Genomic DNA, 14,050 nt, shown 5'->3' on the forward strand with positions numbered 1-14,050 from the left:
AGTACTTCAGAATGTGACTGTATTTGGAGATAAGATCTTTACAGAAGAAGTGAGGTTAAACTGAGGTCATTAGGATAGGTTCTAATCCAATACAACATGATTGGCATCCCTATAAGGAGAGGAAATTAGGACACAGATATGTACATATACAGAGGGAAGACTGTGTGAAGACACAAGACGATGACCATCTACAAGCCAGGAGAGAGGCCTCAGAAAAACCAGCCCAGCTGACACCTTGATCTCAGATTTCTAATCTCCAGAATCATGAGAAGATAAATTTCTGTTGTTTAAGCCATCCAGTCTATGGTACTTCGTTATGGCAGCCCTAGCAAATTAATATAAAGGCCACTGCAATAGTCCAGGCTAGAGATTATAGTGGTAGCAGTGGAAGTGTAAGAAGTGATCAGACCCTGCATGTTTTGCAGGTAGAACCAATAGCATTTACTGAAAGTTCTGGATTAGGGTGTGAAAGAGAGGAATGAGAGATGGCTCCAAGGATTTTGCCTGAGTAATTGGAAGACTAAAACTGCTATTAACTGAGATGAGCCAGGAGTGTAACAAAACAGCAGTTCAGAATGGAAGAACAGGAGACTGGTTTGAGACATTCTACATTTGAGATACCTGCTAGACACCCGAGTGGAGAGATTAAGTGATTAATCTTAAACTTAATTAAGAGATTAAGTTGGATATGTGACTCTGGAACACAGGGTAAAGGTTCAGGATGGAGACTTACATTTGGGACTCACCAGCATTTAGATGCTATTCAATGCTAAAAAAAAATAGATGAGAATGAAAGTCCTAGGACTGAACCCTGGAGGATGCTTATATTGTCATATAACAAGCTCTCTTGAATTTCACAAATACTTCAAAAAGGTATAGTGTCAAGGCAGAAAAATTCCATTAAGAACATGAAGGCTTCTAGTCTTCCCACATAAAGAAGCAAGAAAGTCAGTCATCAGTGTAGCAGTTTGCATTGTGAACGTGACCTAACAGTCCTACTGAAAGTCAAAAATAGGTTTGCTTAGCATAAAGAGGGGAGACTTCACACTGTATTATCTTGAATAATCTGTCCACTGACAGAAGCATATCAGCCATATTGACAACCCTGGATGAAGTAGTGGTTTTATGGAAGTCCCCTCTTCCATTTTAAAAAAATTTATTTATTTATTTGTTTATTTTTGGCTGCATTGGGTCTTCGGTGCGGTGCGTGGGCTTCTCATTGAGGCGGCTTCTCTTGCTGCAGAGCACTGGCTCTAGGCGTGCAGGCTTCAGTAGTTGTGGCACGTGGGCTCAGTAGTTGCGTCTCACGGGCTCTAGAGCGCAGGCTCAGTATTTGTGGCACACAGGCTTAGTTGCTGTGCGGCATGTGGGATCTTCCTGGACCAGGGCTCAAACCTGTGTCCCCTGCATTGGCAGGTGGATTCTTAACCACTGTGCCACCAGGGAAGCCCCCCTCTTCCATTTTTAATGCTTTTGTGCATGTCAAATTTTTCACAAGTGAAATTAGTTGTAATCAATTTTTCAAATCTTTTTAAAAAATTCTAAATGAGGACTGAATCCTTCTAAACTTGCCACATTTTCTGTCAAGTTTAAATCTACATTTTAGGACTTCCCTGGTGGCGCAGTGGTTAAGAATCCGCCTGCCAATGCAGGGGACACGGGGTCGATCCCTGGTCCAGGAAGATCCCACATGCCGCACAGCAACTAAGCCCATGAGCCACAACTACTGAGCCTGTGCTCTAGAGCCCGTGAGACGCAACTACTGAGCCCACGTGCCACAACTACTGAAGTCTGCACGCCTAGAGTCAGTGCTCTGAAGCAAGAGAAGCCGCAGCAATAAGTCCATGCACCACAACAAAGAGTAGCCTCTGCTCAACGCAACTAGAGAAAGCTCGCGCGCAGCAACGAAGACCCAATGCAGCCATAAATAAATAAATAAATAAATAAATAAATAAATAAATAAATAAATAAATAAAATAAATCTACTTTTTAGAAAGCCTTTTAAAGTACAAGACAAGCTTGCTCTTCAATTCAGTTCCATTAAAAACAATGAGATAAATATAAAAACAGTTTCTACGATGAACTGAAAAGCTGTTTCCCTTTTATTATTACTTTATGTTTTCTTGTCATTAGTCCTGCAGATTTCCAGGCCAAACTTCAGACTTAATAAATGAGGATCTTTGGTGAGAGGGGGAGCAGGAGACTGAATTCTACACAATTTCTCAAAGTGTTTCCAATGTACACTGAAGTTTGAGAAATGCTTGGCTTAGAAGATAGGAGTGATTTTAAGGACAGGTAGAGAATAATATTTCAATGGATTTTAAATGACTAGTGTGGAGAAGTTTTCAATTTTTTGTGTTTTTATTTCAACACCTAATAAAAATTTTCACCTCTTAAAAAAACTATTTTTAAAAATCTACTTTTTTTTTAACATCTTTATTGGAGTATAATTGCTTTACAATGGTGTGTTAGTTTCTGCTTTATAACAAAGTGAATCAGCTATACATATACATATATCCCCATATCTCCTCCCTCTTGTGTCTCCCTCCTACCCTCCTTATCCCACCCCTCTAGGTGGTCACAAAGCACCGAGCTGATCTCCCTGTGCTATGCGGCTGCTTCCCACTAGCTATCTATTTTACATTTGGTAGTGTATACGTAAGTCCATGCCACTCTCTCACTTTGTCCCAGCTTACCCTTCCCCCTCCCCATGTCCTCAAGTCCATTCTCTACGTCTGCGTCTTTATTTCTGTCCTACCCCTAGGTTCTCCAGAACCATATTTTTTTAATCTTTTTATTTAAACTAAACAGTCAGCATGTATTCCCTAGAGAAGAAAATCCAGTAAACTTCATTCCAGAAATGTTTATGTTAGGGCTCATGGAAGATATCAGTCTACATGGCATTTCCCAAGAGGAAAAAAATAGCTACTAGCAAGCAACTTTGCTTCAACCCTTAAATAGATTGCTATTTTCTGTTCTAAAATACACAGAATGATGATCAGGTGTAATGAATAATTATTAGATGCATTTTTATAAAACAAAAGGGTTGAATATATAAATATAGAAGTATATGATCAGGCATTTATAAAGATGTTTGGTAAGTTTCTGTAATGATACATACTACACTGCAACACAGCAAATGTTATTTGAATGATGTCCAAATAATAATGAATGACCTTCCTGTGTATTATGTTATAAGCTAAATTCAGAACCCAAATAACTTGAAATGTTGTTATTTTCACAAAATAAAATCTTTAAATGTCTTGCCTCAATTCTATTTTCCATTCTCTTTATTTCTATTTTCCCCAAATATATTTATTTTTAATAATACTTAATAGTCCAAGCACAGAGATAATATATTACAAGTAAACGGGCTTTGGCCTTATGTCAACTCAGCTGGTTGTCATAGCTCTGACCTCTGGAACAAAGGTACAACTACCTTCTCTTCATCAAGTAAGTGAGGATTATCCCCAACACATGACAGAGTGTATTGGGAGGAAAGATGGTTTGGTTGTCTTCCATTCCTTTAAGACCTGTGTTTTTTCCTGAAAATAATTTGGGAATTTAGGAAGAGACAGTAACTGCATAGTTGTAACTGTGACATGATACTTTTGTACAGGCATTAGAGGCTGAAAGCTGATAAAAATTCTTTACAGAAAACACTAACTTTAGGATCATGATGTGGCGCTCTTTGTTGCCTCTGAAATATTGCTTAACCGTTTTCCGATTAGAAATACCCAATGTACCCTTACATTCATCCACATGGCACTGTCAGAGCAAAATCACTGAATTAGAAACTAGTGACTTCCGAGCTAGTTTACTCCTTTTGATCTAATATGTAATCAGGGAGTATTGTAGGCGTATGGAGGAGAGAAAACACATGATTTCTTGTTACCTTACCCATTCCAGGTTTCAACCAAACCACTGAACTGTAACTTGGAAAGAGTACTTGACTCACGCTTACAGTTCTATCTGAGACAGCTATTATCTTTTTATATTTCCAGGAACAGTAGCTTAATTTTAAAAGAATCCACTGATCTGAGAGAAGAGCTGTGCCAGCACAAACTGGCACCCTGCCGCTTGTTTTCCTTCCCCGGAGCGCCACTTTCCTATTTCTCTGCTATTCTTACATCTCTTTGAGAAAACTGCTGAGCTCAGAAGATAGAAAGAAACCACACACACTGCAGTGCTGTTGAGCACATAAAATATCAAGTGCATTCTTCTGCCTCAAGGTCACACTTACCAGTTTCCAAAGGAGTGATGGTGGTGGAAATGTTCCGACGTGACTGTGGAGCTGGATGAGAGAATGAAAAACCCACGTAGGTTGAATCCAAGAAAAAGTTAAGAGGCAGGGCTAAAGACAGGACCCTGGGGCCAGTTCAAAAATAATGCATGTGGTCAGGCAGTAGAATGTCAGAGCCACACAGCCAGCCTTTTATGGCCAAGAGGGCAGATAAATATAGCACCAAATGGGGAGGGTAGTCCTAAACCGAGAGGAAGAAGGAGGCCCTGGCAGATAGCTGCCTCAGTAATTAATTACATTAATGCCAGTCAATGGCTCTGGCCTGATTAAACCAAATGTAGGATTTTAATTTGGCTATAAGAGCTATTTTCAATATAATTTTATCACAGGATATTTAAAAGCATAATGGAAAGAGTGGTTTGTGTTGAGAGCTAAAAATAGGTGCAGTAATCTGATTCCCAAAATGGACTTCATGGAATTTTAATGCCAAGATACAGTTCTGTATGTGCTGTTCATAACCCATGTACAATACATTTAAAAGACACAAAGTGAAAAAAAGAACACGAGGCTAACTAGAGACAAGCAAGTAAGAAATGGGTCACATGTGGTGGAAATTTTGGCTTGACGATCACCGTTTCTCTCATTTCAGGAAAATTTACAAAGTAGGTTATAGCTTCAAGTTTGAATCTTTGATTCCCTATTCATTAACTAAAGCCTTTAAGAAGCAACAAGTTTTATCTTTCCTAAAGTCAGAGTAGGGTCAGTCTATCTAACAAGAGATTCTCTTTCTTTGTTTTTAGAATATGTCACAAATTCAGAGGTGGTATAACCTGGTGGCAAGAGCCTGCACTTTGGACTCAGATCAGACCTTGATTCTAGGCCACCGATGGCATTTAATAGCCAGGTAACTCTAAGCAGTGTATTTCCCCTTAAGTTTCATTTCCTTTCTCTATAAAATGGGGATAATAACATCCAAATTAGGGGACTGCTATGGAGATCAATGTGATAATGCAGAGAAAGCACTTAACCTAGTGATTGCCACAAATGAAGACTCAGTAAATGTCAACTATTGTTACCGAAAGTAATAATTTAAAAGCTCATTGTTCAGATTATATGTACGGAGAAGGTTATGTCCTGATGTGATATTACATCAACTAAATACAGATCCACTTGTATCTACCAAAATATTGAACAGACCCAATATCGTAGCCTACTTTATAATTCCTTCCTTGATGATAACTCCAGTTAAGACTGTTGAGAACCTATCAAGTGCCAGATACTCTGATAGGCACTTTATATACATTATCTCATTTAATTCTCATATTGCCCTATAAAGTAGGTATCATTACCTTCTATAGATGAGGAAACTGAGGCTTCGAGAGGCGAAGTCATTTACCAAAGAGCACACAGCTAGGAAATGACATAAATGTAATTCATTCAGAGATATTTGGATTCCAAAGCCCATGCACTTTTTGTCACGGATTGCCTTATCCTCCATCCAATGATACTTTGTCTATAAGAAACTAGATATTTTCAAATGGTCTTTCGAGTGCAATATAGGTCCCCACTCATAACTTAGGGTCAGCTTTTGAGCTACCCAATCAATGTATGTAAAAGAATGTATTCCACTTAGTACTGACCAAATTCAACCCAGCATTTGTTTATCTAAATGCACCTCTAGTCAGTGTGCATACGTACATTTTTGCTGTCAGGAATCCATAGAAGAATTTTCCAAGCTTTACGTTCCCAAGTATCCATTTGTTCTCTAAACATCCAATACAGAATGGCAGTGGTTCTTCCAAGTTTTATCCACCAGCCATTGGAATAGTTCCCAGTGAGTCATTTCTCTAGAGAGCATGGTAAGTTGCTTCAAATCTCCTTGAAACAGAAAGAGGAAAAATAAGCAAAAATAAGAGATATAAATCATCATAATACAAGCTAATATTTAATAAGCATTTGCTATATGACAAGTATTAATAATGCTAACTACTTTACAGTATTTTATTTGACCATGATACACACATAAAAACATTTCATGGATTATGAAATTAAGATTTAGAGAGATTAATATTCTTAAAGTCACGCAACTAGAATGTGACAGAAAATTCAAACCTAGGTCTGTTCTACACAGAGCCCAGCCTCCTATATATCATCCTGTACTGCCTTATAACCATTTAACTCTGTGTGTGTGTATGCGTGTGTGTGTGCAGATAGATACATACATACATAGATAGTCAGATAGATAGAGTGTGCCATATGCCAATAATGTCCACTAGAAGTAAGAACTCTTACCAAAGAAGAGTCTTAGTTATATTTCCCATGTAACAGACAACTATTAGGTCAACATTTACTGGCTACAAATATCAACACATTAAAATAATTACTGAACTTTGATCCCTTTTAAGAATGCAAAATGAGGGCTTCCCTGGTGGCGCAGTGGTTGAGAGTCTGCCTGCCAATGCAGGGGACGTGGGTTCGAGCCCTGGCCTGGGAGGATCCCATATGCCACGGAGCAGCTAGGCCCGTGAGCCACAACTGCTGAGCCTGCGCGTCTGGAGCCTGTGCTCCGCAACAAGAAAGGCCGCGATAGTGAGAGGCCCGCACACCACGATGAAGAGTGGCCCCCACTTGCCGCAACTAGAGAGAGCCCTCGCACAGAAACGAAGACCCAACACAGCCAAAAATGAATAAATAAATAAATAAATAAAGGAGTTCCTTTAAAAACAAAAAACAAAAAACAAAACTTTAAAAAAATAAAGAATGCAAAATGAGAGAAGTCCACACACATTTGTGGAAAAGCTAAAATATCATTCATTCATTGATGCTCAGGATCCCAGTGAAAGCCAAATAGTCTATTTCAAACAAGTGTACAATAAGATTTGGCAAAAGAAGTATAAGCTAGACGCAACCAAGTCTCCTAGGTGATCTTTCTGCTGTTGCATCATCTGGATTCAGCCTTTTCTAACAACATATTTATCCAAAATATAAATATTCAGATAATAAACTACCTACTGTGTTGTACTGCATAATAAAACTAAAGATGAAAAATTTAGTTGGGCTTTGACAAATCAATAATCGTGATTTAATCAAATTGCCTTATAGATGTATAATCAATTAATCTGACTTAATCATGATGCCCTTACACATGTGTCAGTTTTCTGAAAACTTAATGAAATGCTAATCTACTGTTAATTTCAAATTTCCCAGAAAACCATCTAATGCAAAATACTTTTTAAAAAGTGTATAACTATATAAGTCTGGAAATTTCAAAAATATTTGCTTCCAGAATTACAATTAGTTTTTTTTTTTTTAATTAATTAATTTATTTATTTATGGCTGTGGTGGGTCTTCGTTTCTGTGCGAGGGCCCCCTCCAGCTGCGGCAAGCGGGGGCCACTCTTCATCGCGATGCGCGGGCCTCTCACCATCGCGGCCTCTCCTGTTGCGGAGCACAGGCTCCAGACGCGCAGGCTCAGCAGTTATGGCCCACGGGCCCAACCGCTCCGCGGCACGTGGGCTCCTCCCAGACCAGGGCTCGAACCCGTGTGCCCTGCATTGGCAGGCAGACTCTCAACCACTGCGCCACCAGGGAAGCCCTACAATTAGTTTTTTAAGAAAGCAATTTTTTAAAAATTTTTTATTTTTTTAATGCTATTTTTGTCTGCTTACATTCTTTTTATTTATGTACGTATGTATGTATGGCTGTGTTGGGTCTTCGTTTCTGTGCGAGGGCTTTCTCTAGTTGTGGCAAGCGGGGGCCACTCTCCATCGCGGTGCATAGGCCTCTCACTATCGCGGCCTCTCGTTGCCGAGCACAGGCTCCAGACGTGCAGGCTCAGTAATTGTGGCTCACGGGCCGAGTTGCTCCGTGGCATGTGGGATCTTCCCAGACCAGGGCTCGAACCCGCGTCCCCTGCGTTGGCAGGCAGATCCTCAACCACCAGGGAAGCCCAAGAAAGCAATTTTAAAGTAGATACATCTTCTCTTCAAACTAACTGTAAGGGTATTAATATTTTTATAAGTGTGAAATGATGAGCTTAACTAACTGTAGTGTATCCTAAAAGCCAAAATAAATGTATAAATTATATTTAGCCACCTAATAATTTTTGTTTTACAGTAGAAGTGGAAACAGTAGCAAATCATTTTTCTATACGAGGGAATAAACAAAGATATATTCTTTAGAAATAAGGTAAACAAAAGCAAACAAAAACTAAATTCCAACTGAAATCAAGAAAGTTTAAGTTGCTAGGGGGTTTAGTTAACAAATAAAATCCATGTATCAATAATACAGAAAAAGAAAGACCTGTATTTAGTCAGTTTAATTCATAAAGCATTTATTGAAAACCGACTAATGTGTCAGGCCCTGTGTTACGCCCTAGGGTCAAGTGGTGACTCACGTCCTCAAAGTAGCCACTGTGTAGTTGGGTAGACAAAGATTACTTAAGAATAACTGTGGTACAGGGCTTCCCTGGTGGCACAGTGTTTAAGAATCCGCCTGCCAATGCAGGCGACACGGGTTCAAGCCCTGGTCTGGGAAGATCCCACATGCCGCAGAGCAACTAAGCCCGCAAGCCACAGCTACTGAGCCCGTGTGCCAGAACTACTGAAGCCCATGCACCTAGAGCCCGTGCTCCGCAACAAGAGAAGCCATGACAATGAGAAGCCCACACACCACAATGAAGACCCAACACAGCCAAAAATAAAAACAGACAAACAAATAATTAAAAAAAAAAAAAGAATAACTGTGGTACAATGTGATAGGTGAAATGATGAACACAGCACATAAGAAAGAATGTGACTGGTTGTTTTGTATGTACAAAGCAAAACCAAAAGAATCCTTCTCCTTTAAAAGATAGGAACTAAAGGAGCAAATCTAATATATCACTCATTGCTCACCTATTACGCAAAGCACGTGCTACGTACAGGGAAGCAAAATGACTGACACGGGCCCTGTGGTCAAGAATTTCTAAATTCTAAGAAATTTCTCCAATACAAATGCTTTCAACAGAAGGCAAAGCTCAGCCAGATTATTCGGTGAGCTCTTTTAAGTTGTAAATTAATTGTATCCTTCCTATCTCAGAGTTGCCTAATTAAAAAATATATATGTGTATATATATATTGGCGTTTGGCATCTAGTCCTGTTGTTCATTGAGTGACTTTGAAAAATCATTTCCCCTCTCTGAAGCTCCATTTTCTCATCTATAAAATAAAGGGTTCAACCAGATAATCTCTAAGGTGTTTTCTAGCCTGAATAACTGTGCTATCAATCCAAAAAGCAGCTGTTTTTTCTTGCCTGGTGTGTAAGCTGATTAGCAACATCCTATGTGGAGCAATTTTGAGGGGAATAAAGTAAATCCTCCTTACTCCAAGAGTTCTGCTTCTACCTGCTAGCTCATGTCTGAAATGCTCTCTCCTGAGAGTGTCATTTTATGAATTTAAATCCCTATTATACTAGAAATTATCCAGAAAGATGTTTCAGCATGTAATCAGTTAAGTCTTTGCGTGACAGGCCAGAGTCTCAGATTTATTATGAGTAGAGTGATGGGAAAGGAGACAGAGGGGAGAGGTGATCGTTGAAAAGGGCTAGAGGAGGGGACTAGGACTCTTTTTTTTTTCTTTAATTTATTTTTGGTTGTGTTGGGTCTTCATTGCTGCGCGCGGGCTTTCTCTAGTTGCGGAGAGCGGGGGCTACTCTTCGTTGCAGTGCGCGGGGGCTTCTCATTGTGGTGGCTTCTCTTGTTGTGGAGCACAGGCTCTAGGCACGTGGGCTTCAGTAGTTGTGGCACGCAGGCTCAGTAGTTGTGGCTCACGGGCTCTAGAGCACAGGCTCAGTAGTTGTGGCACACGGGCTTAGTTGCTCCGCGGCACGTGGGATCTTCCCAGACCAGGGATCAAACCTGTGTCTCCTACAATGGCAGGCAGATTCTTATCCACTGTGCCACCAGGGAAGCCCGGGACTAGGACTCTTATCAGAAGCCAAATCTCATCTAGTTATTAAATGAGCTCGATCTAAACTAGATGAACTAGATCTAGATCTAAAATTAGATCTATTTCTAATTTTGCCTGTATCCGGGCAATGGCCAGATTAAGCCAATGCAGTCAACGTCTTGCATCAGGACCTACAGGCTGTGAGGGGCAACCACTGACCTGATTTGTCCCTACAGTTTAGCCTTTTCTAGAAATTTCATACAAATGGAATCATATAATATGTAGACTTTTGTGTCTGTTTTTTTTTAACCTAGCAAGATGTTTTTGAGATTCATCCATGTTGTTGCATGATTCAGCAGATTGCTTCTTTTTACTGCTGAGAAGTACTTCATTAAAAGACACACCATGTTTTGCTTATCTGTTCATCAACGAATCAACTTTGCATTGTGTCCAGTTTGGGGCTAGTATGAATAATGTCACCTTGAATTTTTAAATCTATTTTTCCTTATATGGTTAACCAAAGTTGGTGTGATAGATAACAGAAGTATCAAAACACTGACCAAAAAGTATTGCTATCTAACACTTATATAGTACTTACTATTTGCCAGGTGGTATTAAAAATGCTTTATATGTATTAACTTCTTTATTCCTGACAACAATTTATAAAGTAGATACTATTATTATAATACCTTTTTCATTAATGAGAAAAACTGAGTACAGAGAAGTTCAGTAACCTGTTCCAGGACAAACAACTAAAATGTGTTAAAGCAAGGATTCAAATTCAGATAACCCAGATCCAGAGTTCATATGTTAACCAGTACACAATATTCCCTTATAATTAAAACAAACCAACTCTGAAAAAATTCTATAGCTTCCTCAATTCTTTTAATATTGCAGATACCATTTTTATATTTGATGCAGGCACATGTCTCCAAGTATTAATTAATTGTGTTCTGTGTTCCCTTATTCTCTCTTTCATACCATAAGAGTCCCCTTTCCTCCCCTAGTCTACACTGAAGCAGAAACAAAGATGCAAAAACACAATAAAACAAAGTTTCAGACTACTAGTTTCAGATACAAGCTTAGAGAGCTAGCTTTTCCTATCCTGCTCACTAGATAAGACAGCCTAGAAAAAAGGAGAGGGAAAAGGCAGGGTAGTTACTAGAACAGGAAAGCAAAGACCAAAAGAAGGGCTGGGGTGATCCTCAACCTGGAAGGAAATTGACCTTTGATGGAAAGAGCAAGGGAGCAGAGAGAAAGAAAGGGAATAATTTTCTTCAAAAATGAACTCAACTTTGGAGACACTAAGTGAAGGAAGCCAGTCACAATGGACAAATGCTGTTGTATGATTCCACCTATATAAGGTACTGGGGTCAAATTCAAGGTAGAACAGTAGTTGCCAGAGACTTGGATGGTGGAGTGGAGGAAATGGGGAGTTATTGTTTAATGGCTAGAAAGTTTCAGTTGAGCATGATGAAAAAGTTCTGGAGATGGATGGTGGTGATGGCTGCACAACAATGTGAATGTACTTAATGCCACTGAACTGTGCACTTGAAAATGGTTAAGGTGATAAATTTTATGCTAGGTATATTTCACCATAATTTTTAAAAATGGACTCTTCTGATTCGTCACTGTTCAGCATGGACAGTCCACCATTCAGCAGTCCTGGACACTGATAACCCCATTCCCCTCAAGAGAGATGCGATACTTGGCCACCTGGTGGGGGGAGAAGAGCATTAAGGGAGACCTGTGCCCCTCCCAAGGGGGAACTCAACAGTCCCAGTTGGGACTCTCTCAATGACGGCAGCAATGGACACAACGTTATCACACTTGGTTCTCATCAGTGTGTACACACTACGTTCTACTTTGTCTACAGGTACCTTTCAATAACAATTAATGAATGCATTGTACTATTTCACCATAATTTGTTACCTAGTCTCTAGGTGTTGGCCACATGGATATTTCCAGTTATTCACTAAGACTAGAAGTTAGAACCAAGAATTAGGAGCATCTTCATTTTCACCTCAGCTCTTTCACCACATCTATGTGTGTGTTCCCTTCGGAGGCAGCCTTTTAACCCCTCTGGTTCTGTTCTGTCATAGTTCTCCTAATGGAGTGGGATTGGAAGAGTGGTTCTCCATCCTGGCTACACATCAGAATCACCTGAGGAGTTTTTAAACCATCCTCAGGCTCAGGCCATATTCCAGGACAACTAACTCTGAATCTCTGGGCATGGGAGAATGAGTGTTTCTAAAAGCTCCTAAATGATTCTAATATGCAGCCCTAGAGGAAAAATAATCTCCTAGGTCTCTTTCGGTTCTAAAATGATGAAATACTCTGAATTAAAAAGAGAGCTATAAATATTTTGTACAAATAAAGTTTTCCTTTCAATTATCTCCTTGGGAAGTATTTCCCCAGAAAGGAACTACAAATTGAAGGAAATGTTTTGTGAGAGTGCTATTTGGAATATTAGGCTAATCTATAATGCCACCTACCAAATATGAATGCACTCTTTCTTCATTGCTCCATCAACATTGGAACGTACAATTTTATTTCAGCAAGTTTAACAGATGTGAAATATATCTCATAGCTATTTTTAAATGCATTTTTAAAATTCATGGTGAGGCCAGACATTTCCTTCAACATAAGCTAACTATTGGTTTTCCTCTTGTATGAGCTTCTTTTGACCTTTGACATGGAGATTGATTATTTTTTTTGAGATCATTATTAATCTGTTAATATAATAATAAAGTAAATAAAAATTTTAAATAAGATAAAATAGCTACCATTAAACCTCCTGTGTACTAGATACTATATCATGCTTTATACATAGTATTTTATTTATTTCTTACAAAAACCCTACAAAGCAGTTATCATCCCCAAGTTATAAATGAGAAAACTAAGTTTCAGAGAATAACATTAGACAAGTTATCCAAGGTCACATAGCTAGCAAATAGTAGAGCTGGGATTTGAACCCAGTTCCATCTGGCTTCAATGCTCCATTCTCTTTCCTGGACAGGAAAGCACTTAATGCCTGCTCTGCTCACAGCATCTGCTGATATTTTGCACCATGTGATTCCTACTCTATGACCACAGGTGATGGGTCATTTCAAACCCAAAGGTTACTGATGTATATCCTGGCAGCAACCTATGATATATGGCCTGGGCCAAAAAGGTGAGTCAAGCCAGTCACATTCCTAGCTTACAAATTTGATTTTGGAAATACTGAGTGTCAATACACTTACTAGAAGGACCAAAAGTCAAAAAAGCCTGAACCAAAAGATGCCAGGGGTATATCTGGAGTCAGAGAAGCCATGGCAAGCTGAAATTATGAGGGACCAGAAACTAAAATTAGCAGAGAAAGGCAGTTGGTAGAGAGAAAACACAGTAGATGCTCTTAAAGAAGCAGCAGGTCACTCAGAGAACAATCATTCGGCCCATGAGAGAAAAACAAGAGTCAATCCCTCAAGTTACTGAATCTAAAAAAAATGGTTCTGAAGAGCCTAGGGGCAGGACAGGAATAAAGACACAGATGTAGAGAATGGACTTGAGGACACAGGGAGGGGGAAGGGTAAGCTGGGACAAAGTGAGAGAATAGCATGAACATATATACACTACCAAATGTAAAATAGATAGCTAGTGGGAAGCAGCTGCATATCACAGGGAGATCAGCGTGTCCACCTAGAGGGGTGGAATAGGGAGGGTGGGAGGGAGACGCAAGAGGGAGGAGATATGGGGATATATGTTTATGTATAGCTGATTCACTTTGTAATACAGCAGAAACTAACACACCATTGTAAAGCAATTATACTCCAATAAAGATGTTAAAAAAGAAGCATCTAAATAGAGAGAATTACTATAAGAATTAATATAGTAACAT

General features: G+C 39.3%; 1 protein-coding gene across 1 annotated transcript in view; it reads right to left on the reverse strand.

Annotated features, from left to right (window-relative positions):
- MYOM1 (myomesin 1) overlaps positions 1-4,406 on the reverse strand; it is a 137,905-nt gene extending 133,499 nt beyond the window's left edge. The window contains exon 1 of the mRNA XM_082418586.1: positions 4,244-4,406. The gene's annotated coding sequence lies outside the window, so the exon portion shown is untranslated. The remainder of the gene's footprint in view (positions 1-4,243) is intronic.
- Positions 4,407-14,050: the final 9,644 nt, after the last annotated feature.

Source organism: Balaenoptera physalus (genome assembly GCF_965194825.1).
Source record: "Balaenoptera physalus genome assembly, chromosome: 12".
In the NCBI taxonomy this organism is placed as follows: domain Eukaryota; kingdom Metazoa; phylum Chordata; class Mammalia; order Artiodactyla; family Balaenopteridae; genus Balaenoptera; species Balaenoptera physalus.